At 44.2% G+C, this 25,987-nt stretch overlaps 1 protein-coding gene and 1 pseudogene across 1 annotated transcript in view; one reads left to right on the top strand and one right to left on the bottom strand.

The window, feature by feature from the left end:
- megf11 (multiple EGF-like-domains 11) overlaps positions 1 to 25,987 on the bottom strand; it is a 341,293-nt gene that overhangs the window by 253,414 nt on the left and 61,892 nt on the right. The window lies entirely within an intron of this gene.
- Positions 24,168 to 24,405, top strand: LOC139228355 (U2 spliceosomal RNA; annotated as a pseudogene).

The following is a 25,987-nucleotide window of genomic DNA, read 5'->3' as shown; positions in this document are numbered from 1 at the left end:
TCTGCAAACTTCTTAATCATGCCCCTTACATTGAAGTCTAAATCACTGATGTATACTGTAAAAAGCAAGGGACCTAGTACTGAGCCCTGCGGAACCCTACTGGAAACAGCTTTTCAGTCACAAAAACACCTGTCAACCATTTCCCTTTGCTTCCTGCCACTGAGCCAATTTTGGATCCAACTAGCCACTTTCCCTTGGATCCCATGGGCATTTACTTTTCTGATCAACCAGCCATGTGGGACTTTGTCAAAGGCCTTGATGAAATCCATGTAGACTGCATCAAACACACGACCCTCATCAACCCTCCTTGTTACCTCCTCAAAAAATTCAATTAAGTTAGTCAGACACAACTTTCCCTTAACAAATTTATACTGACTGTATTGATTAAACCATGCCTTTCTAAATGACAATTAATACTGTCCCTCAGAATTTTTCCCAACAATTTGCGCACCACCGAGGTTAGGCTGACTGGTCAGTCTATTCCTTTCTCCCTTTTAAAACAACAGTACAACGTTAGCAGTCCTCGTGTTCTCGGGCACCACACCTGTAGCCAGAGAGTATTTAAAAATGATGGTTAGAGCCTCTGCTATTCCCTTCCTTGCTTCCCTTAACAGCCTAGAAATGTATCTACTTTCAAAGGTGCTAAGCCACTTAATGCTTCCTCTCTCACTATGTTTATCTCATCTAATATTTCACACTCCTCCTCCTTAACTACAATGTCTGCATCGTCCCCCTCTTTTGTAAAGTGAGATGCAAAGTATTCATTAAGAACCACATCTTCCGCCTCCACACACAAGCTTCCTTTTTGCTCTCTAATAGCCCTACACTTTCTTTAGTTGTCCTCTTGTTCTTTATGTATTTATAAAACATCAGATAATTGAAAGTCAAAGATGAGGAGAATTGCTTGGAAAATAAGTTTTTATAATATAGTTCATGCTGTATCTGATTATGAATTTAAATTATACCTTATGCCTACCTCTTTCTCTTACTATGGATTTATATTGTACAAATATAGTTCATTTTGAGTATGGATTTTATCTTGGAAAATAGTTATAGTCTTGATTGTATCTAATGATGGATTTATATTGTACAAAAAGTCCAGATCTTGCTGATCATAGATTTGTGCTATACAGTCAGTTGTTGTTGTTAATAGTTTTTGGGGGTAAAATTTTGTGGTTATCATAGGATTGCATAGGACATACAGCACAGAAACAGGCCATTCAGCCCAACCAGTCCATGTCGGCGTTTATGCTCCACTCGAGCCTCCTCCCGTCTTTCCTCCTCTAACTCTATCAGCATAACCCTCTACTCCCTTCTCCCTCATATGCTTGTCCAGCCTCCCCTTAAATGCATCGATACTATTCGCTTTAACCCTGTGATAGCAAGTTCCACATTCTCATCACTCTTTGGGTAAAGACGTTTCTTCTGAATTCCCTATTGGATTTCTTGGTGACAATCTTATATTGATGGCCTCTAGTTCTGCTCTTCCCCACAAGTGAAAACATTCTCTCTATATCCACTATCAAAACCTTTCATCATTTTAAAGACCTCCATTAGGTCACCCCTCAGCCTTCTTTTTTCAAGAAAAGAGACCCAGCCTGTTCATTCTTTCCTGATATGTATATCCTTGCATTATCATTGTAAGGGAAGTTAGCACTGGAGATGGATCCAATGTCAGCAGTAAGCACTCCCAGGGCCGGTATAGTTTGGTCACATACAAACTAAAGCTCCCTCTACTCTGCCCAAACTCAAACCTTAACCCCAACCTCAGAACTGCACTCACTACTACACCTGTGACAATTGCTTTTTCCTACACCAGTCATCCTGTGACATCTCTGCGTGAGATGGCCAATTAGTACCCAATTAAGGGTAGTTCAAGTTCAAGGCACTACTCCATTATTGACTGCGTTGGGATTGCCCAAGATGATTTCACTTAGGACCCTGTTACAAATTTCAGGTATACACTAACTATTTGCTCAGGTTCAATGTCACTAATCACTCCTATAACTGTGCACAATTCAGGTTTCCATATTATAAAAATTATATAGAGGCACTGGAAAAGAAGAAGATTTACACGGTTGATATCAGAATTGAGAGGTTATACTATCAGGAAAGACTACAAGAGAGAAGGCCGAGGGGCGACCGAATAAAAGTCTTTACAATTATGAAAGGGTTCGATAGGATAGATGCAGGTAAAGATTTTTCCACTTGTGGGGAGACCAAAACTAGGGGCCATAAATATTAGAGAGTCATTAATAAATCCAATAAAGAATTCAGAAGAAACTTCTTTACCCAGAGAGTGGTTAGAAGGAGTGGTTGAGGCGAATAGAATAGATGCTTTTAAGGGGAAGCTAGATAAGTGCATGAGGGAGAAAGGATTAGAAGGATATGTTGATGGGGTTAGATGAGTAGGATGGGAGGAGGTTCGAGTGGACCAGTTGGGCCTGTTTCTGTACTATACATTCGATCTAATTCTATAAACCACGGGTCCCCTACGATCTGGACAGTACCTTAATGGCCTAATATCGAGTTACATGATAACATGACCTGGGGATCATAAAATAATACCCCTCATTCTGTGATCTTGCACGTGCCCACACATATATTTCTCCTCTCTTCCTGGATAAGCAATCTGGTAAGGCAAAGTCAATTTGTAAACCAAGAAACTGGTTTATTTTTACATGAAGTACATGAATTAACATAATTTCTGCAAATTTTTCTTATTTCCTATTGCTCTTCATATCATTAAAAATAATAAATTACACAAACTTACCTAACTTTACAAGTCAGCATTACTGACTGACTGGCACTAGCTTTGAAAGCGTAATCTCTCTGCCTCTGTTTGACTGTTCCAGACACAAACCTACTGCAGACCATCTTTTTTCACACACAGAAAAAAGTCAAATCGTTCACCTCTTCCCTCCCTAGTTCTCGGTGTCAAGGATTGGCTCATTAAGCTGCCTATTAAAATGATCTAAAATAAGGAACAGTCTCAATTTGGTGTAGGAACCATGGCAACTATGTTACTTATTTAGCTAGGCATCCTGCTGTACTCAATGAATGAAACCAATGCAACATTAATGACCCACCCCCAGTGTCACAAATTGATATGGTACACTCTATGATGCCTAATATTCCAGCTAATTTGCCCCAAACAACATTCCAAATAGCTTTTTTGTTTCCTGGAGATAACCATGTGAACTGAATTTAACGGCATAGCAACATCATAATATAAATTTACCTCAAAATCACTTCCAGGCCAATAGATAAAAATCTCAAATTGTAACTTTACAACCAGCAGAAGATATTTTCACCCCATCTGTCTGTGATTGTTTGGAAACTTGCTCCCAAAGTTGAAAAAATAATGCACTGGCCTATAGTGCCACCCACTGCCCTGGTGGTTATGGATTTATATTATATATTGCTGTATCTGATTAATGATTTGATATTGTACAATAAATCTATGCTCTGCTGTTGATTATTACACTGTAGTCCAAGTCTTTTCTGCATCAGCTGTAAATTAATTCTAATTATGTAACTTATATTTGGGTGAAATGTTAAAGTGATGTGCTATGTGTGAACAACAGTTTTGTGCCATACACTCAAGCCAACTAGGAGTAGTGTTAAAATTGCCCAAACAAATTCACTTTGGACCCATGCTGTGTTAGAGAGGGAAACTTTCAGCACAGTGGACTGGACTACATTCAAATGGATATGAATGGACAGTGCTTTACTAAACATAGAAACATAGAAAATAGGTGCAGGAGTAGGCCATTCCGCCCTTTGAGCCTGCACCACCATTCAATATGATCATGGTTGATCATGCAACTTCAGTACCCCATTCCTGCCTTATCTCCATACCCCTTGATCCCTTTAGCCATAAGGGCCATATCTAACTCCCTTTTGAATATATTGAGTGAATTGGCCTCAACAACTTACTGTGGTAGAGAATTCCACAGGTTCACCATTCTCTGGGTGAAGAAGTTTCTCCTCATCTCGGTCCTAAATGGCTTACCCCTTATCCTTAGACTGTGAGCCTTGGTTCTGGACTTTCCCAACATCGGGAACATTGTACAGTAAATCTATACTGGTCCACTATAAGTTTATTTTAATAATGGGATACAAGATTGGAAATCTAAGACAATATTTAAGTATAGTTCTTAGACTACAAGATAAATTGTTGCCTAAGTTACAGAAATAACCAGCCTCCGCCTTCAATGGCTATTATAAGACCACAACATAATCAAACATATTTTTAAATATCTCTGCATCACAACCATATAACACATCTCTCATACCTTCTGCATAACTAAACAACAAAAGTATTCTCCATTATTATAGGTAAAAATGATCAAAACTACAATTTTTCATTATTATTTTTTGTGTAATATTATCGATGGAGAAACATTATCAATGGAGATTTATCACAAACATTTTCCATTATCAGTTTTTAATATCTGATTTAATCAGGACAGCTTGAATATATCTTTAAATTCTATTCTTAATTCCATTACCTTCCTTTAGCAGATGTAACAATTAAAACATGATTCCAGCAAATCTCACAGTATGATGCCATCACAAATTGCCTTACATAAGAACATAAGAAATAGGAGCAGGAGTTGGCCATTTGGGCTCTTGAGCCTGCTCTGCCATTCAATAAGATCATGGCTGATCTGGTCTTGGCCTCAACTCCATTTTCCTGCCTGCTCCTCATAACCCTGGACACCCAAATGTTCTCCCGTTCGTTCCTCTTTTAAATCTGCTATGTTCGTAGCCTACAAGGGGAGAGATGTTGTTAGATCTGGTTATGAATAACAAAATCGATCAGGTAGATTATTTAAATGTGGATGAGCACCTTGGAAGTAGTGACTATAATATGACAAGATTTACGATCCAACTAGAAAGGGAAAAAGTTATTTCAAAATTGGAGTTCCGATTTTAACCTAACCATCCGGGAATGGGGTGATTTGGGTGACACCCGTTTTACACACCGCCCGATCTTACGCTCCAATGAAAATTGTATGCGTTGGCCTTAAGAGTGTGGACTGGAAACCTGAACCCAGCCTCTGCCAATGCCACCATATAATCCAGCCTGTACTCGATGTACAAATGCATCTTGGGATGACTAACCCTCTTGGTTTTTCTCTCCTTATCTCAGTTCAGGATCTCTGATAGCACAGTTGAGATGGGGATCTCACTGTGTGAGGAATTTCAGAGTAAAAGTCATGTCCTACCCACTCTATGCCACAGCGTATTTTAGCTCCACTGTGCAATATTCTATTTTCAGACTTAGATGTCGGCCAAATGTGATCATTCTAGAGCCATTTTCCATCAGGTTTGTGAGAAGCATCGTTCATTTTTCCTTTGAAATTCTCTTTTGCTCTTTCTCTCCTATGAAAGCTGTGGTTTGATCCCCCTGTCCCAGCAGCCCTAGTCGATATCAGAAAATGACATGCTTTCTGTGTATGTGAATCATTGTTGTTCCAGCTATTGTCCTAAGCCATACTTAAGAGTAAATTAATGAGACTTCAGTCCACAGCATTATGGGGTCTTGAATCATTGACCCATCTGTCTGATCGCTGATCCGTGACACATTTACAACCATTATAAACGATCACTACTGGCCCAAGGTGCCCTGAAAAAGTAACTAACTATTGATTATTATGTCATTTGCAACATTCACATTGGTTCAAAGTGGCTTGTCAGAAATTTATGGAACCTGACACATTAATCTATCACTTAAAGTAGTATTCTGTCTTAAATTTTATATCAACTCTGAAGTAAATAATTAGCCTAAAATGACATTTAGTGCTACCAACCTCACTAGAATAACTGTTACATGCAACTAAAATTGCTTAAAAGTAGCAATTCCATTCCTCCACTCCCATTCATTTGTGAACTGTGGTGTGGACTTACAACACTCCCAGTTTTCTTCATGCCACCATTTTAGGTAAGTTATGAATACGAGTTGTTTTAAGAATGTGTTATATTAAACAGTTTCAAAGTGATTATAAACAAATCCGTACTCATTCTATAAATTAAATGCCTTGAGAAATGGTTAAGTTGCAACATTTTTTTTTAGAAATCTACCTCTTTGGGCCTCTTCTAGCCCCAACACTTCTTCCCACTAGTTTCACGTGATGGGAAAGCCACAATGCCACTCAGGTTAAAATATCAATCGGCTCCCCATGACATAATTGGAGCCCAATCTGCATATGTAAAGAAGAAACCTGCCGGTTTTCAGTGGGTGTGCTTGCTGCCTGCTCAGAAGTGCAGGTTAAAATTGAAGACTGCGGGAAGGGGGTGTGACATCAGTGGCTAAGTATCCTCGCTGATTTTAAGTGCCCGCCTACCCAGGGAATCTGACTGGGCCGGGTTAAAATCGCCCCATAAATCTGTGGTCAATCTGTTTCACACTCAGTCATACATCTCCTTTACTGATTATTACGCATACCCATACACCAGCAGGGCACGTATTCAAGCTGCAATTTGCAATTGAAAGCCTTGGCATATACACGTCTTCAAAGGTCTGCACAAATAACATAATTGAGGTAATTTTTTGTCTTCACGATTATTGTACCCCACCTCATGTTCTCATGTACACGAATAAACATCACGCAGAGGCTGGGAAATTCCTCAGAGCTGTTCCTACTCCGTCAGCATTAATTTGCCGGAAGTTTGTTGGAATCTGTGTTTACATGGTGGAGCGGAATCAGCTCCAAGGAATTTCCTGGCCATAGTATCTTACAGTTGCGGCTATTTGAAGCTTTGTTCTGGTGCCTAAATTCTAACATTTGTAAGTATTCTGTCAGTGGAAGAGCAACCAGCCAACACATCCAGTGGCCTAGAACAAGTCACCATCTCACAGCGTTCTGTATCTCCCACTAATTTTTACAAACACCTACCCAAGTTCTGAAGGTTGCATTTAGTAAGCGCGGGAAGTAGGAGCAGGTAAGTCATTATACACAGGTGAAAAGTAGAAATTGGTGGTAGCAGAATGTTATGTATGTAACTATGTGATACTTACCACCGGACGCGACTGTTGGAGTCCTAATGGTCACCTGCACGCACGTGCAGGGCCAGTATAAAAGGTTGGCTGCCATGTTGTTTAGGCACTCTGGAGTTGTAATAAAGAAGACTAATCACACTAAGTTTAGCTCTCAGTACTCGGCCTTGTGGAATTCTTCTACACATAACAATTGGCAACAAGTAACAGAATACGAACCTTCACGCAACCATGGCTGCCAGTGGAATATTAGAGAGATTCGTAGAGGGTAATGATTGGGAAGCCTTCATCGAGCATCTCAACCAGTACTTCGTGGCCAACGAGCTGGAAGGAGTCACTAATGCGGTCAAGCGCAGGGCAGTTCTCCTCACCATCTGTGGGCCTAAAATATATGGCCTCATCAAGAATCTGCTTGCACCAACAAAACCAACGGCGAAGGAATACACAGAGTTTTGCACGCCGGTTTTGGACCACCTCAAGCCTCAACTATTTCGGTAACTTTCTACCCGGGTTGAGCACGTTTTTACACGCACCATCGCTCCAGGGGCCAGGACGTGGCGGAGTATGTCGCCGACCTGAGCTGCCTCGCGGGACCTTGCGATTTTGGAGCTGCGTTGGGGGAAATGCTGCGGGACTTTTTCATGCTTGGCATCAGCCACGAGGTCATTCTTTGAAAGTTGATGGCTGCCGAAACCCTAGACCTGAGCAGGGCCATCGCGATCACCCAGGCATGCACGGCCACGGACGTTCCTGGGACTCCTCAACTATTTCGGTAACTTTCTACCCGGGTTGAGCACGTTGTTAGAGCCTTTGCACATGTTACTACGTAAGGGTGACGACGGTGTTTGGGGCAAATCTCAAGACACAGCGTTTGAGAAGGCCAGGAACCTGCTATGTTCAAATAAGTTACTTGTACACTATGACCCATGTAAACGCTTAGTGCTAGCTTGTGACACCTCATTGTACGGGGTCGACTGTGTGTTACAGCAAGTCAATGTATCGGGCAACCTCCAACCGGTTGCATACACCTCTAGAAGTCTGTCTAAGGCTGAGAGGGTCTATAGTATGGTCGAGAAAGAGGTGTTAGCATGCGTATATGGGATTAAGAAAATGCACCAATACCTATTTGGACTTCGGTTTGAGCTTGAAACTGACCTCAAGCCACTTATTTCACTGTTTTCAGAGAGCAAAGGTATAAACACCAATGCTTCGTCCCGCATTTAAAGACGGGCACATAGAAAACATAGAAAATAGGTGCAGGAGTAGGCCAGTCGGCCCTTCCAGCCTGCACCGCCATTCAATGAGTTCATGGCTGAACATTCAACTTCAGTACCCCATTCCTGCTTTCTCGCCATACCCCTTGATCCCCCTAGTAGTAAGGACCTCATCTAACTCCTTTTTGAATATATTTAGTGAATTGGCCTCAACAACTTTCTGTGGTAGAGAATTCCACAGGTTCACCACTCTCTGGGTGAAGAAGTTCCTCCGCATCTCGGTCCTAAATGGCTTACCCCTTATCCTTAGACTGTGACCTCTGGTTCTGGACTTCCCCAACATTGGGAACATTCTTCCTGCATCTAACCTGTCTAACCCCGTCAGAATTTTAAATGTTTCTATGAGGTCCCCTCTCATTCTTCTGAACTCCAGTGAATACAAGCCCAGTTGATCCAGTCTTTCTTGATAGGTCAGTCCCGCCATCCCGGGAATCAGTCTGGTGAACCTTCGCTGCACTCCCTCAATAGCAAGAATGTCCTTCCTCAGGTTAGGAGACCAAAACTGTACACAATACTCCAGGTGTGGCCTCACCAATGCCCTGTACAACTGTAGCAACACCTCCCTGCCCCTGTACTCAAATCCCCTTGCTATGAAGGCCAACATGCCATTTGCTTTCTTAACCGCCTGCTGCACCTGCATGCCAACCTTCAATGACTGATGTACCACGACACCCAGGTCTCTTTGCACCTCCCCTTTTCCTAATCTGTCACCATTCAGATAATAGTCTGTCTCTCTGTTTTTACCACCAAAGTGGATAACCTCACATTTATCCACATTATACTTCATCTGCCATGCATTTGCCCACTCACCTAACCTATCCAAGTCGCTCTGCAGCCTCACAGCATCCTCCTCGCAGCTCACACTGCCACCCAACTTAGTGTCATCCGCAAATTTGGAGATACTACATTTAATCCCCTCATCTAAATCATTAATGTACAGTGTAAACAGCTGGGGCCCCAGCACATTATCCGCTTATGACTATGTTATCCGCCACAGACCAGGCACTGAAAACTGTGCCGATGCTCTCAGCCGGCTACCATTACGCACCACTGGGGTTGAAATGCCGCAGCCCGCATTCTTGCTACTGGTCATGGATGCTTTTGAGAGCGAAGGGTCACCCGTCACAGCTCGCCAGATCAATACCTGGACCAGCCAGGATCCTGTGCTATTATCAGTAAAGAGTTGCGTCCTAAATGGGAACTGGTCGGCCGTTCCCAGGGAAATGCAAGATGAAATTAAGCCGTTTCACCGACACAAAGATGAAATGTCCATCCAGTCGGATTGTCTCTTGTGGGGTAATCGTGTGGTTTTGCCAAAACAAGGCAGGGAAACGTTTATACACGACCTACACAGTACCCACCCAGGCATTGCCATGATGAAGACAATTGCCAGGTCGCATGTTTGGTGGCCCGGCATTGACTCGGACTTGGAGTCATGCGTGCATCAATGCAACACTTGCTCGCAACTGAGCAATGCACCAAGGGAGGCTCCACTGAGTCATGGCCCTCCAAACCGTGGTCCAGGATCCACGTAGATTTTGCCGGCCTCTTTCTAGGAAAGATGTTTTTAGTAGCAGTGGACGCTTACTCCAAATGGATTGAATGCGCAATCATGTCATCCAGCACATCCACAGCCACCATTGAAAGCCTCCGGGCCATGATCGCCACCCATGGCTTGCCCGATGTCCTTGTCAGCGACAAAGGACCGTGTTTCACCAGCTCGGAATTCAAGAGTTTATGACCCGCAATGGCATCAAGCATGTCAGGTCTGCTCCATTTAAGCCTGCGTCTAACGGTCAAGTGGAGCGGGCAGTCCAAACAATCAAGCAGAGCATAAAACATGTGATGGACGGCTCCCTGCAGACCCGCTTGTCTCGCATTCTGCTCAGTTACCGGATACAACCCCACTCGCTCACCGGGGTTCCGCCGACAGAATAGTTGATGAAGAGAGCCCTCAAAACCAGGCTCCCCCCAGTCCACCCGGATCTTAATGATCACGTGGAAACCCGGCGACACCGGCAGAACGTGTACCACGATCGCGCGGCTGTTTCACGTGACATTGATGTTAACGACCCTGTGTTTGTCCTGAATTACGGTCATGGTCCCAAGTGGGTTGCTGGCACTCTTTTGACCAAGAAAGGGAATAGGGTGTTTATCAACAAACCGTTAAATGGCCAAACGTGCAGAAAGCATTTAGATCAGACCAAATTGCGATTTACTGAACCAGGAACGACTTGAAGAGGACATCACCATCGACGATCCACCAACACACACCCAACCAGCAATCGACCTCGCTGTCAATCACGAGGATGAACTCATCGTTCCTGACAGTCCGGTCAGAGCAGCCGCGCTGCAGTGCAGCAATGGTCCGGCCAACTCACACATGCCAGGGTTTGAACTTAGACGATCAACCAGGGAGCGAAGGGCTCCAGATCGCCTCAACTTGTAAATAACTTGTACTGAAGACTTTGGGGAGGAGTGATGTTATGTATGTAATTATGTAATACTTGCCACCAGAGGGCACGACTGTTGGAGTCCTAATGGTCACCTACACATATGTGCAGGGCCAGTATAAAAGGTTGGCTGCCATGTTGTTTAGGCACTCTGGAATTGTAATAAAGACGACTAAGGTCACACTAAGTTCAACTCACAGTACTCAACCTCGTGGAGTTCTCCCACACATAACACAGAGGAGGAAAAGAAATCTGTGGGCCACTTGGGAACTGCAGCAGTGCAGTGAAATTGCGCAGCATATCGTGCTCTTTTTGCTGTTAGTGGGAAAGGAGATGAAAATGTGCAGAGATATTTGGTTACTTCTGGTAAATTTTTATCTTCACTGTTTGGGCAGTAATCTGGTCGGGCTAGTCACCACATTCTTTACTGATCTGACCAAAATGATATCTCAAAATAAAAGAAAAACAGAATGAAACTATTTTCGGAAATAATACACAACATAAACAAAAGGCACTGGGAAATTGCAATGAAAAAAAACTGGGAAAAAATATCATCTGCACACACAAGAAGCTTCCCTTGGGCCACTCCAGATCGGCGCATCGCAATCCCAACATAAGCAGACAGATAATCACACCTTCCTTCAATAAAATACATTATCTTGAAAATAAGCTCTCCTACATTTCACATAAGGCCTGCCAGAAGATCATACATGGCACACAATGGGTGGAGTCTCAGCGAGAGTGACCACCGTCTCTTTTCGCGCACTCTTTCACCTGTGCCATTCTAGGACTACTGACCATAGTAAACATAAAACCTGCCTGGCATGTGGTGTAGGCTAATAGTGTGTGCATTAAAATAAGCAAAGATGTTTTAAGGGAGAAAAGTGAGGGGTTATAAAAAAAATGAATGGGGCTGAATATCAGTGGGTTCGGATGTGAGCTCCCGAGCGAGTGCATGCCAAGATTTACCCCTCTCCATCCTGCAACCCCATGGATTTTCTGCCCTAATGAGTCACATATTGGGCCCGAAATTCAGTACTGCTGGAAAGCTGGTGCTCCCCCCACCTTTTTCTAGCCATTAGCGGTAAAATTTGAGACCGCCTGGGTCACCCCATATTCAGCTCCAAAAGTGAACAAATGGGTTCCAGCGCTAATGAACCCTTCCAAAAGTGAATTTTTCAGCGGTGTGACTGTCTTACTTTGAGAAATTCAGCATGCAGATAAGGGTTTCTAATGAGCCAGTTGCTCCCGGCCTTTTTAATGACCAGTATTTGCAGCAAGGCTCTAAGGGGGGGGGAAGGAGGTTGGAAGGATGGCGTGTGTAAGAGGTGCAAGGAGAGACAACAGGGTCACTGATACAGAGCTGAAGACACTGATGGACGGTGTGGAGGACAGAAGAATACTGTTTCCTGATGTGGTGAGACCTGGCAGACAGGCAGTGCATAATGCATGGAGGAAGATTGCAGGGGAGGCGTCAGGCACCTCCGTATATGTGAGGACGCATCCTCCCAGGAAAGCGCTGGCCAGTCTGCACCTGGCCCTTCCAGAGTGGCGAGGGGTCGACGCCTCCTAGCTCTGGGGCGACGAGGATCCTCCTCCTCCTCGTGCGCCTCCTCATCCTCCTCAGGTGGTACTGCTGGCTCGACCTCCAGCGACTGTCCCCTCATGATGGCCAAGTTGTGCAGCATGCAGCAGATCATGCCGATTATGGAGACCCGTTGAGGAGAGTACTGCAAGGTGCCACCAGAGCGGTCCAGGCAGCGGAATCTCTGCTTAAGGATGCCTATGCACTGCTCAATGATGCACCTGGTGGCACAATGAGCGTCATTGTATGCATGCTCTGGTGCTGTCCTGGAGTTCTGCAGAGGAGTGAGCAGCCAAGTGGACAGGGGATTATCCCTTCACCGTGCTGTTTCCGGCGGAAGTGCACACTGCTCAAATTCTCCCCGAGCTGAATATGGCTCGGGGAGGGAAAAGTACCTGACTGCGATTTTTTCGATTGACCGCCCAAACTCCGTGGTAGCCATCCCTTTGGGGATGGTGAATTTCAGGCCCATTGAGTCTACATCACAGAAACAGGCCATTCAACCCAACTGGTCCATGCCAGTGTTTATGCTTCACACGAGCCTCCTCCCACCCTACTTCATCTCACCCTATCAGCATATCCTTCTATTCCTCTCTCCCTCATGTGTTTATCAAGCTTCCCTTTAAATGCATCGATACAATTTGCCTCATCTACTCCTTGTGGTAGCAAGTTCCACATTTTTACCACTCTGTGGATAAAGACGTTTCTTCTAAATTCCCTATTGGATTTTTTGGAACATAAGAACATAGGAACAGGAGGAGGCCATTCAATGAGATCACGGCTGATCTGCAAACTAAATCCGTATACCCGCCTTTGCCCCATATCCCTTAATAGCTTTGGTTAACAAAAAGCTATCAATCTCCAATTTAAAATTAACAATTGATCTAGTATCAATTACCATTTGCGGTAGAGAGTTCCAAACTTCTACCACCCTTTGTGTGTAGAAGTGTTTCCTATTTTCACTCCTGAAAGGTCTGGCTCTAATTTTTAGACTATGCCCCCTAGTCCTAGAATCCCCAATCAGTGGAAATATTTTCTCTCTATCTACCCTATCTGTTTCCCTTAATATCTTGAAAACTTCGATCAGATCACCCCTTAAACTTCTAAAATCATAAACAATACAGCCCTAATTTGTGTAATCTCTCCTCGTAACTTAACCCTTGAAGTCCAGGAATCATTCCGGTTAAACCTACGCTGCACTCCCTCCAAGTCCAATATATCCTTCCTAAGGCGTGGTACCCAGAACTACTCACAGTAGTCCAGGTGTGGGCTAACCAGGGGTTTGTACAGCTGCAGCATAATTTCTACCCCTTGTATTCTAGTCCTCTAGATATAAAGGCCAACATTCTATTAGCCTTCTTGATTACTTTCTGTACCTGTTCATGACATTTTAATGATCTATGTACCTGGACCCCAAGTCTCTTGGACATCCACTGCTTTTAGCTTTTCACCATTTAGAAAGTACCCTATTCTATCCTTTTTAGGTCATAAGAACATAAGAAATAGGAACACGAGTAAGCCATACGGGCCCTCGATCCTGCTCCGCCATTCAATAAGATCATGGCTGATCTGATCATGGACTCAGCTCCACTTCCCCGCCCGCTCCCCATAACCCCTTATTCACTTATCGTTTAAGAAACTGTCTATTTCTGTCTTAAAATTATTCAATGTCCCAGCATCCACAGCTCTCTGAGGCAGCGAATTCCACAGATTTACAACTTCTGGGAGAAGAAATTTCTCATCTCTGTTTTAAATGGGTGGCCCCTTATTCTAAGATTGTGCCCTCTAGGTCTAGTCTCCATCAGTGGAAATATCCTCTCTGCATCCACCTTGTCAGGCCCCCTCATAATCTCATACGTTTCGATAAGATCACCTCTCATTCTTCTGAATTCCAATGGGTAAAGGCCCAACCTACTCAACCTTTCCTCATAAGTCAACCCCCTCATCCCCGGAATCAACCTAGTGAACCTTCTCTGAACTGCCTCCAAAGTATATCCTTTCGTAAATATGGAAACCAAAACTGCACGCAGTATTCCAGGTGTGGCCTCACCAATACCTTGTAGCAAGACTTCCTTGCTTTTATACTCCATCCCCTTTGCAATAAAGGCCAAGATACCATTGGCCTTCCTGATCACTTGCTGTACCTGTATACTATCCTTTTGTGTTTCATGCACAAATACCCCCAGGTCCCGCTGTACTGTGGCACTTTGCAATCTTTCTCCATTTAAATAATAACTTGCTCTTTAATTTTTTCTGCCAAAGTGCATGACCTCACTCTTTCCGACATTATACTCCATCTGCCAAATTTTTGCCCACTCACTTAGCCTGTCTATGTCCTTTTGCAGATTTTTTGTGTCCTCCTCACACATTGCTTTTCCTCCCATCTTTGTATCGTCAGAAAACTTGGCTACGTTACATTCAGTCCCTTCCTCCAAGTTGTTAATATAGATTGTAAATAGTTGGGGTCCCAGCACTGATCCCTGATGCACCCCACTGGTTACTGATTGCCAACCCGAAAAAGAACCATTTATCCCAACTCTCTGTTCTCTGTTAGTTAGCCAATCCTCTATCCATGCTAATATATTACTCCCAACCCTTTGAACTTTTATCTTGTGCAGTAAACTTTTATGTGGCACTTTGTCAAATGCCTTGTGGAAGTCCAAATACACCACATCCACTGGTTCCCCTTTATCCACCTTTTTCGTTACATCCTCCAAAGTAAACAACTTCATATTTGCTTATATTGAAATCCATTTGCCAGTTTTGCCTATTCACTTAATCCATCAGTATCCTTTTGTAATTTTACGCTTTCATCTACACTGCCTACAATGCCGCCTATCGCCTATTGGTAACTATCTTAAATTTAGTTCGTATATCTTATAATTTAGGACTCCCCTACAAATGGAAACATCTTTTCTGTCTACCCTATCGAATCCTTTTATAATCTTAAAGAGCTATATCAGGTCATACCTCAGCCTTCTCTTCTCTAGAGAAAAGAGCCCCAGCCTGATCAACATTTCCTAAGTATATCCTCAGATCTGGTATCTTCCTTGCGAATCTTGTTTGCACCCTCTTTCCAGTGCCTCTATATCCTTTTTATAATATGGAGACCAGAAGTGCGCACAGTATTCCAAGTATTCTCTAACCAAGATTCAATACAAGTTTAACATAACTTCTCTGCTTTTCAGTTCTATCCCTCTATGTGTCAGCTGTGGCTCAGTGGGTAGCACACTCCCGAGTCAGAAGGTTGTGAGTTCAAGTCCCACTCCAGAGACTTAAGCACATAATTCTAGGCTGACACTCCAGTGCAGTGCTGAGGGAGTGTCGCACAGTCGGAGGGGCAGTACTGAGGGAGTGCTGCACTGTCGGACGGGCAGTACTGAGGGAGTGCTGCACTGTCGGACGAGCAGTACTGAGGGAGCGCTGCACTGTCGGAGGGGCAGTACTGAGGGAGCGCTGCACTGTCAGAGGTGCCGTCTTTCGGTTGAGACATTAAACCGAGGCCCCGTCTGCCCTCTCAGGTGGATGTAAAAGATCCCATGGCACTATTTCGAAGAAGAGCAGGGGAGTTATCCCTCGTGTCCTGGCCAATATTTATCCTTCAATCAACATACCAAAAACAGATTATGTGGTCATTATCACATTGCTGTTTGTGGGAGTTTGCTGTGTGCAAGTTGGCTGCTGTGTTTCCCACATTACAACAGTGACTACACTTCAAAAGTGCATCATTGGCTATAAAGTGCTTGGAGATGTCCGGTGGTCGTGAAAGGCACTACATAAGTCGAAGTCTTTCTTTATTTTCTCCAGAAATGAACCCCAGTGCTTGGTGTTTTTCATGGGCATATTAACCTGTGTCACTACTTTTAGTGATTTGTGTATCTGTGCTCCCAGTTCCCTTTGCTCCTCTACCCAAGTGCAAGATAACTTTATAAACAATGATACTATCATCATGAAAGCACAGCGAATCCATCCTACAAAGCTTGTAATTAGAGATTCTGCTGATTCATTACTCCGTGTTGTGTGCATCATTTAGCAGCTTTATGTGATATATTAGAAAGTTAACATACTGATTAATCCACCTAATTGAGCAAAAACAAATCATTCCAGTACTACTTCCTACAGCTACACACCGATAAAGAACCATGTTAGAGCTTTACTCCAGCAAAGGAAGATAAACAGCATTAACCATAAACCTTTCACAATACAACACCAGTAATTTAGCCTCCCAGCAGTAGGGTGATTAATGGGTTGCTGAAAGGACATATCAAAGGCCTGTGTAAAAGACATCACAACAATGGTCTTTTTATTCTGAAGAATGTATTGTTAATAAGAGAGTTTGTGTGGATATGTGTATTTGAAAGCATGTGTCTTCCTGCTTATATGTGTAAGGAGGCTAATAATGGCCTTAGTAGCCTGTGTCATTCTTTTACTGGGTTGTGTATCTGTACCCCCAGATCTTTTTGCTCCTCTACCCCAGTGTGATGATTATAACTTTATAAACAATGATACAGGTACTATCACCATAAAAGCTTTATCCCAAGGCATCATACATACCTCCTTCTTCTTCTTAGGCGGTCCCTCATATCAAGGATGACTTGCTTCCACCAAAAAGGGATGAGTTCACAGGTGTTTCAATGAAGGACCTGATATTCCAGGTCCAGAACTACATGTTGAAGGGTGGAAGATGCCTATGCGTGGATTTTTTTAACGTGTGGTGGCCATTGCACACCAGCCACCACACGAGCTTGACAGAGCCAGGTCTTGATCCAGTGGCAAGGATTAACCAAGACGACTGGATTTACTACTCCATTTATAGTAGGTGGCAGCTGTACTGTATCAGACTGTTAAAGGTTAATTTATTTTTCTAAAAGTGTAGAGAAACAGTTGACCATACAGCAATGGGTTATGCCATTGCAGGTTTCCCCTGCATGCAGGGTGTGGCAGACTGTACCCACAAAGTAGTCCAGGCTGGAACTCATAGTTCATCACAACACCCCAAGATGCCAGCAGTGTAAAAGTGCAGCCAGGTAAACTAATCAATATGCTCCATTATCGTGCTAATTTTGGACTTTTGAAGTTGAAATTTATATGAATCACTTGGACCAATTGTTCTGATAGTGTTCTTGCAGTATGAGCCACCTAATGTTTGTGGTGTATTCTATGCTGTGCAAATTCAGTATTTAGAAAGATATACACTGTAACTACCAAAGAATACACCTGTCCCACAAGGTATGGCCGAGATGTTTTAAAGTAGATCTGGCTTCTGCAGAATCCACTCTAAGATAAAGCGGGCATTTTTTTCAATATAAATATTATCCATCGATGTTTTTCTATCAAAAAACATTAGCCTGGAATTTCCTTGGAGGTTATCCCACTCCGTCTCATAGTTTTGGCAGAAACCCCGTTTACAAGCATAAACAGGATTTTCGGCCAATCCTCCGACAAACTTCAGGCAGCAGTGTGGGAGAAGCCCAGAGGAAATGTCCGGTGGCTACCATTGTCACACGGTAGACATCACATTGGCAGCCCATCCACTACTTAAACATCCACTTCCGCAGTCACCAGCCGGCGCACCGTGGCTGCAGTGTGCACTAGCTGCAAGATGTACTACAACAACACGCCAAAGTTTCTTCGACAGCACCTCCCAAACCTACAACCTCTAGCAACTACAAGGACAAGGGCAGGCAGGTGCATGGGAACACCAGCACCTCCAAGTTCCCCTCCAAGTCACACACCATCCCGACTTGGACATATATCGCCATTCCTTCATCGTCACTGGGTCAAAATCCTGGAACTCCCTGCCTAACAGCACTGTGGGAGCATCTTCACCACACGGACTGCAGCGGTTCAAGAAGGTAGCTCTCCACCACCTTCTGAAGGGCAACAAATACTGGTCTTGCTAGCGACGCCCATATCCCAAGAATGAATAAAAAAAGAGAAAAAGAAACATACTAAGTCTGGCATACATGTGACTCTAGTCTCCAGCACATAATTGACTTAATATTCCCTGAATCAAGCCACTCAGTTGTAAAAACAATCAATGCCAATAGGAAGCAGCAGTTACTGCCACCTGCTCAGGGTAACTTGGCAAGGACGTTAAATGCAGCCTTGCCAGTGTTGCCAAATTCCAAAAACAAATAAGAAACGTGATCTTCCATTATAATTGTGTGCAATGATCTAATCAACAAAAGTACAAGCATGAACCATGTCACAGGGCAGAGGAGTAGACTCTGAGCGTTCTGTCCCGAGTGTATTTTCTAACCAGTGCTGTTCCTATATGAATGCTTAACTAAACCCCTCTGTGTATTTTTAAATATGGACATTAATCTATTTAAAATTGAGTTAACACCGGTGTTAAAATAGCATATAGAGCGATTAAATCCGAGGGCACTGAGCATTCTGCGTTGGCCAGTGAAGTATACAATATCGTTCTCTCCATTCTCTTTCTTCCCTCTCAACACACTTGGACATTCTCGCCTCAAATCTTTTTCCTCATTCTATGTGATTCTTACTTCAATCCTGTCCCCCTCTTACCTAGATTCACTCTTTCCATTGTGCCCTCTCTTACCTCAACCCTCACTCCCCCATTGTGCTCCTCATCTTCTTTTCCCCTTCTCCATTTATTTTATCACAAATATGTTCCTCTCTTCTGCTTGTCTTTAACTCAGTTATTTTGGCATGCTTCAACCTTTCCTGCCAATTCTGCCTCCATATCTTTTTAACTCCACAAAAAGCAAAAAGTCAATGGGGCAATAAAATCAACCTGCGAGTTCAAAACTGCAATATAATCTCAGAAATGGGACACTTTTACAATGCTCAAACTGTACTCTTGTGGTCTGGTGTTGACATCTGAACCCATGAGATTAGATCAGAGCCTTGTATACAATGGTATAAAGTATCTGAATTGGATTACAGCCTTTACTTTCTCACAGCTACCCATTATTCTATATTTGTAGTTAGTTCTGAAGGAGAACCCATGCTTCAAAGCGTTAGAATGTACTGTAATCTCTGTTAAATTATGGATTCTTATGTAGCACTGTGGATAGATGTTTTACCCTTGGACCACATATAATAAAAGTCATAAAATACTTTTAGACATTGCGCAAACTGTTATTTATAGTATACATTCAATATTCACATAATGTCTTATTTATTTCCACTGCTTTTCTTTTTTAGGAAAGGATGAAAATATGAATCCCTGTATTTTTTTTTTTTTAAAACGTCCCCCTCCATGTGCTCTGGTCATGTCCCTACTGAAGCCGTGAGGCATGCAACCCTATTCCCAGACCTCCACACCTGCTGCCAGGCTGGCGTCAGAGCAACATAACAGGATTGGGCTGGATTTTCGACGGTAATGGCGGAGGGGCGGTAATGGCGGCGGGGCGGTAAAGTTTGTGCCCGGGAATAGTTTGCGCCTCAGTCAGTAACATTAGGCAGCTGGGCCCTGAGTCTGGGGCGCAATGCTAAGGGAGGCGTTGTACACCTCTCGGGTGTTAGCATGGGAAAATCCTGAGCTAAATAGTCCATCTTGTGCATGCACTGGCAGCCCCTCACCCATTGCTGAATTCACAATCGCAGATTGGTTGCTCTGGAAATAACCATTCAGAGTTTAACCTTATGTTCCCAGGGAGGGTGGGATACTAAACTGAAGGGAGCGCCTTAGGCAGACGACTGGTAGCATATCTTAGTAATAGTTAACTCATGGCCTGTGGAGACCAGGGAATGGGAAGAAAAATGAAGCAAACTTCAGAGTCAGATAAAAACAAATCAGTTCGCTGCTGTGCCATGCTGCATCAAGAGTCCACTTGCATTGTTTCTTGCTTTAAATTAAGAGTAAGCCGATACACAAATCTACCTCACTTTTATCTGCATTGCAGTGGCACGTCACTTTATTATTGCAATAAAAAAAACTCATCACGTCTGGGAAATACTTACTAAATGAAAATTTCAGAGGTTAATGTAGAGCCAAGGAATGGCATTAGCAAATGCTTAAAACTACAAAAGCTGGTTATGAAATTTTTGTAACCATATTGGCACAATAAGGATTTAACTTTGAAAATAAGTCTTGATGGGTCATTTATAAATATTAACAAGGCAGATTTAATTTAAAAATTGGCTCCTGCTCCCAGTTTTAGGAAATGAAAGCATGCAATTGGAAAAAATCTTTGTTGGAATGCAGCCCAGTAAAGAAATAAAAGTTATGAAAAATGTGTGCAATTAAACCGGTGAATGTTTTTATCCCCAAAGTAAACTACAATACATGACGAACTGGGAACTTTTAATTTACCTAAATTGCGTGGTCATTGACAACACACGCTTTGAATGGACATTTCTGAGCTCTGATTGATGATATGACATTGGCAGAATTTCCCTCCAGCAAACGGTTCTGTAATTGATCTCAAATAACAGTAATGAAAAGCAAATCCCATACACTTGTAAAATCATTCAATTAATTTTGTTTTAATATCCTTTCTGATGAGGTTTATGTCTTTTCATTAAAAGCACAAACATGTGATATTAAATATAATTTATTCCATAATAATAAAAATTATAACGGCCACCCTTGAAATAATGGTGCCACCCCCTCATTCACTGATTCCTGGGATGGGGGGATTGTCCTATGAGGAGAGATTGAGTAGACTAGGCCTATATTCTCTGGAGTTTAGAAGAATGAGAGGTGATCTAATTGAAACATACAACATTCTTACAGGGCTTGACAGGGTAGATGCAAGGAGGATGTTTCCCCCGGGCTGGGGAGTCTAGAACCAGGGGTCACAGTCCCAGAATAAGGGGTCGGCCATTTAGGACTGAGATGAGGAGAAATTTCTTCACTCAGAGGGTGGTGAATCTTTGGAATTCTCTACCCCAGAGGGCTGTGGATGCTCAGTCGTTGAATATATTTAAGACGGAGATCGATAGATTTTTGGATATTAAGGGAATCAAGGGATATGGGGATAGTGCAGGAAAGTGGAGTTGAGGTAGAAGATCAGCCATGATATTGAATGGCAGAGCAGGCTCGAGGGGCCGAATGGCCTACTCCTGCTTTTTCTTATGTTCTTATGGTCACCTATTTAGGGATGGAATCCCTAATTTCGATTTTTAGCCATAATTATTTTTAGTGATTCTTCTCTTTGTTGTTTTTGTAATTTAATTTTCACCCGTTCCATATTTCCTTCCATGCCATGCATCATTCTGTCAACCAAGAGAACAGGTAGGTAACCTTACCCCACCTCTACACAGATGCCACACATAATTTGCCCTCCTAACTTCCCCCCTATCTAGAAAGCCCTGCAGCCTCTGTCTGGCAGGAGGCCTTGGTTGAGGCCGATGTGGGAGAAGCTCTGGTCAGCTTTCCTCCATAGACAATTTCAACACAAGCTGTCCTACGTTAACAAGTTTGTGTTTGAAATTAATCTAACTCTAAAAGAGGCACTGAAACTAATAGTCAAACCGTGTGGGCTCTAAAATACTAAACAAAGAGCATCCTTTATCTGTGTAAGCCACAGCACTGATGTATATGTCACAAAAGGCTGCATTAGAGGGAACAACGTGCGACAGCCCGGCCCGGAAATCGGCGCGGTCTCGGCCTGCAAGACCATCAGCAGGCCGGGGCCATCAGAGGGAGCAGCGTGCGGCGGCATGCCACTGCAGGAGGGCGACAGCTGCGAAGTCAGGTCGCCGATTGCAGCGCGGGGCATGCACAGCAGGAGGGGCGAAGGAGCGGCAAGAGTTTGTAGAAGGAAGTGACTGGGGTCCAGGAGAGGCGCGAGTCTGGGGCCCAGAAGAGGTGAGGGCCCAGGGGCAGCACGGGCCAGCCCACACTGCTATATGTGTGCGCGCTTGGTCCGTGCAGCAGAGCAGGTCTCCAATCGTCTTGGGTAATCCTTGCCATTGGACCAAGACATGGCTCTGTCAAGCCCTTGTGGTGGTTGGTGTGCAACAGCCACCACACGTTAAAAAAATCCAAGCACAGGCATCTTCCATCTGTAAGATGTAGTTCGAGATCTGGAATATTAGGATCTTCATTGAAACACCTGCGAACTCATTCCTTTTTGCCGTGGAAGCAAGTCATCCTCGCTTTGAGGGACTGCCTATGATGATGATGATGATGTATATGGCAAATCCTGAGAGCAAACTTCCTGAACGATAGAATGTACTGTGTCAATTTGTGATTAATAGCCTTCCTCACGGCAGGCAGTACAAGCGTGTCCTTTTTGTCATGCTGGAGCAATACATAAAGGGTCCTTCCAAATGGTTACCAATGCTAATGCAAGTATAACTGAAACCTGCAGAGATAAAGTTAGTCAATTGAAAAGTATGAATGTATTCTCCGGGTTATTAAGAGTCAGCAGAAGTCAGAAGGTTGGGCAATAACATTCTAAACATAAAGGGGTAGAAATTCGTTATCGCCGGGCGATGTTTACCGCCTCCAACCAGGATATTCACTATTAGTGCCCCAAGAGGGGAGTGGAGCACTAAGAGAAGCATTGCGCGCTACTCTTAGGGAGCTAATGGGGCGTAGCATGGGAGGCCTACTGAAGTTGTGGTGCTAGGATTCTGGCATCCTAGTGCCTAAAGAGGAGGTGAGGTCGACCAGCTCAAAACCTGCAGAGAGAGCAAGACAGGTAAGTCAAACAGTACAAACAGGTAAGCAATGTAATTTAAAATTAATAAAGTTGGTCCTCCGCAGCCATTTCGCCCCGATGCTTTGTGGGACCGCCTGCTTTACCTGTCGGGAACAGCGCCTGCCGGTAAAGCAGGCGGTCCCATTCAATTTTGCCATTGCCGCACCATGGGATCATTGCACGCCGCCCCCATCCCGCGCCATTGCCATCCCTCCATTGAAGTTTTCGGGAGGCGAGGACAGCGTGCCGCCGCGTCAGTTGGTGCTTAGTTGCCCGTTAGCCGCCCTCTCCGGTGCTAACGGGTGGCGCAAACCACTGAACTTTGGCCCCAAAGTTTTGAACAAATGAGTCTGGATGGAGTTAAAAAAAATCCAACCTTTGTTAAGGAAATTTTGACAAGTCAAATTCTGTGAATAATTCTTCAATCTTGGGTTATTTAAAGGGGCGGTTTTCCCTCAGAATTCGGAATAAAAGAGGTTTGAGCAGCAGTTTGAGAACTTCTGCGGCAATTAACAAGCCACAACAACTGCTGCACTCTCCTCTGAACTGAGTCGAGTTCCTTTGACTTCTGATGGCTATTTATCTTACACAAACTTAAGGTTTCTACAGTTCTCATCTTTTTCAAATGGTCTGCTCCTCCTCAAACTTCTTTCTTTTTGAATTGTAAGGAATAATGGCACTTTAAATATATGGGCAAATGTCATTATCATCATCATAGGCAGTCCCTCGGAATCGAGGAAGACTTGCTTCCACTCCTAAAGTGAGTTCTTTGTGGCTGAACAGTCCAACACGAGAGCCACAGACCCTGTCACAGGTGGGACAGATATTCAACGGGGAAAGGTGGGGGGTGGGACTGATTTGCTGCACACTCCTTCCGCTGCCTGTGCCTGACCTTTTCACACTCGCAGCGTTGAGATTCGAAGAGTTCAACGCCCTTCCGGATGCATTTCCTCCACCTAGGGCGGTCTTCGGTCAGGGTCTCCCAGGTGTCAGTGGTGATGTCGCACTTCACCAGGGAGGCTTTGAGGGTGTCCTTGTAACGTTTCCGCTGCCCACCTTTAGTTCGTTTGCCATGAAGGAGTTTCGCGTAGAGCAATTGCTTAGGGAATCTCGTTTTGGCATGCGAACTAAGTGGCCTGCCCAGCGAAGTTGATTGCGTGTGGTCAGTGCTTCAATGCTGAGGATGTTAGCCTGGGCGAGGACACTGATGTTGCTGCGTCTGTCCTCGCTTCTCGGCCTTTTGGCTAAGATCATGCGTAACTGACCTGACAGGGGAGTAACCATGACCAGAAAGTGGTTCTCCCTGGATCAGGAAGGTGGTTCTCCTATGATTTTTGGAAATAGGAGGTGGGTGGGGTGGTTTGACCCATCCACCTCCATGGAGGTGGGTGGGGGGCTTGACCCATCCACCTCCATGGCACGAACCTGGTATTGCAGTACTTCCAGGAACGGTGCTTGGGCTCTAGGCCTTTTGGCTAAGAGCATTGGCGCAGAGTGATCCTTGACTGGTGCAAGGTGACCTTTGGCGTTTGTGATCTGACAAAGAATTAGAAAGATTGGCAACGAATTTAAAAAAAAAGTCTGTCCTCCCAGAGGATTTGCAGGATCTTGCGGAAACATTGTTGGTGATATATCTCCAGCGACTTGATGTGTCTTCTGTAAGTCGTCCATACCTCTGATCCATACAGGAGGGTGGGTATTATTACAGCCCTGTAGACCATGAGCTTGATGGTAGGTTTAAGAGCCTGGTTTTCGAACACTCTTTTTCTCAGGCGACCAAAGGCTGCACTGGCGCACTGGAGGCGATGTTGAATCTCCGCATCAATGTCAGCCTTTGTTGACAAGAGGCTCCCGAGGTATGGGAAGTGGTCCATGTCATGTATTCAACTGTCATTGTAACCCATGTATAAACTGACCAAAGTTGTACACTGTGAGAACATTGACCACTAGGTGGTGAACTTGTGGGAGACTCCTAACCTGGACTTTCAGGTATAAAAGGGAAAGCTCCACCCACCTTCATCACTTCAGTGCTGGCTAATAAAGGTTACTGGTCACAGAGTGACCTTCTCTCAAGTATGGGCATTGTGTGCATTTATACTGTATAGTAAGGACATATCATTGGCGACGAGGATGGGATTTAAACCACACGAGCATGGCCACTAGCAGCACAAATGAGAGGTACTGTGTTGGTGATGATTGGGACGATTTTATTGAGAGACGACAGCAAAGTTTTGTCACCAAGGAATGGTTGGGACAGGATTCGGCCGACAAACGCAGGGCTCATCTCCTGATGGTTTGTGGATCCAGGACGTACTCCCTGATGAAGGACCTTCTAACGCCAGAGAAGCCGGCAGACTAAACTTTTGAAGAGCTCAGTAAGTTGATCGGGGCACACTTTAAACCGGCGAGCAGCATGCACATGGCGAGACACCGGTTTTACATGCACAGGCGGTGAGTAGGGCAAAGCGTTCCAGACTTCGTGGCAGACCTCCGGCGACTGGCGAGCCTATGTAAGTTCCCAGATGCATGCAGAGCGGAGATGCTGCGAGACTTTTTTTTATTGAGGGCATCGGGCACGCTGGGGTTTTCAGGAAACTGATTGAGACCAAAGACTTGACCCTGGAAACGGCGGCTTTGATGGCCCAGACATTTATCTCAGGGGAGGAAGAGACCAGAATGACGTTTGACAAAAATCTTGGCTTAAATGCAACAAATGGACAGGGAGTCAACATTGTTTACGCGGGACACAGTTCTCTAGGCAGGCAAGGGCAATCGGACATGCCCGAACATGTAGTCGAACCCAAAGGTGGAATTCAACAGAGATAATGGCTAGCTGAACGGCGATTCATGCCATTGCAAGGGACAATGCGGCCAGTAATGGGGCCATCAACATCTGTCAATGGTGCTCTTAAGGACAGTTACAGAGACTGTCAGAGACGATCGACTGGTAATGGACCTTTTGTTTCCAACAACGGCTCATGTTGGAGGTGTGGAGGCAAACACCCAGCCAGAGCTTGCAGGTATCAGCAATATACCTGCAGAAA

Source organism: Pristiophorus japonicus, chromosome 17 (assembly GCF_044704955.1).
Source record: "Pristiophorus japonicus isolate sPriJap1 chromosome 17, sPriJap1.hap1, whole genome shotgun sequence".
NCBI lineage: Eukaryota > Metazoa > Chordata > Chondrichthyes > Pristiophoridae > Pristiophorus > Pristiophorus japonicus.
The sequence above is the reverse complement of the archived record's forward strand: the minus strand, read 5'-3'. Positions and strand labels throughout refer to the sequence as shown.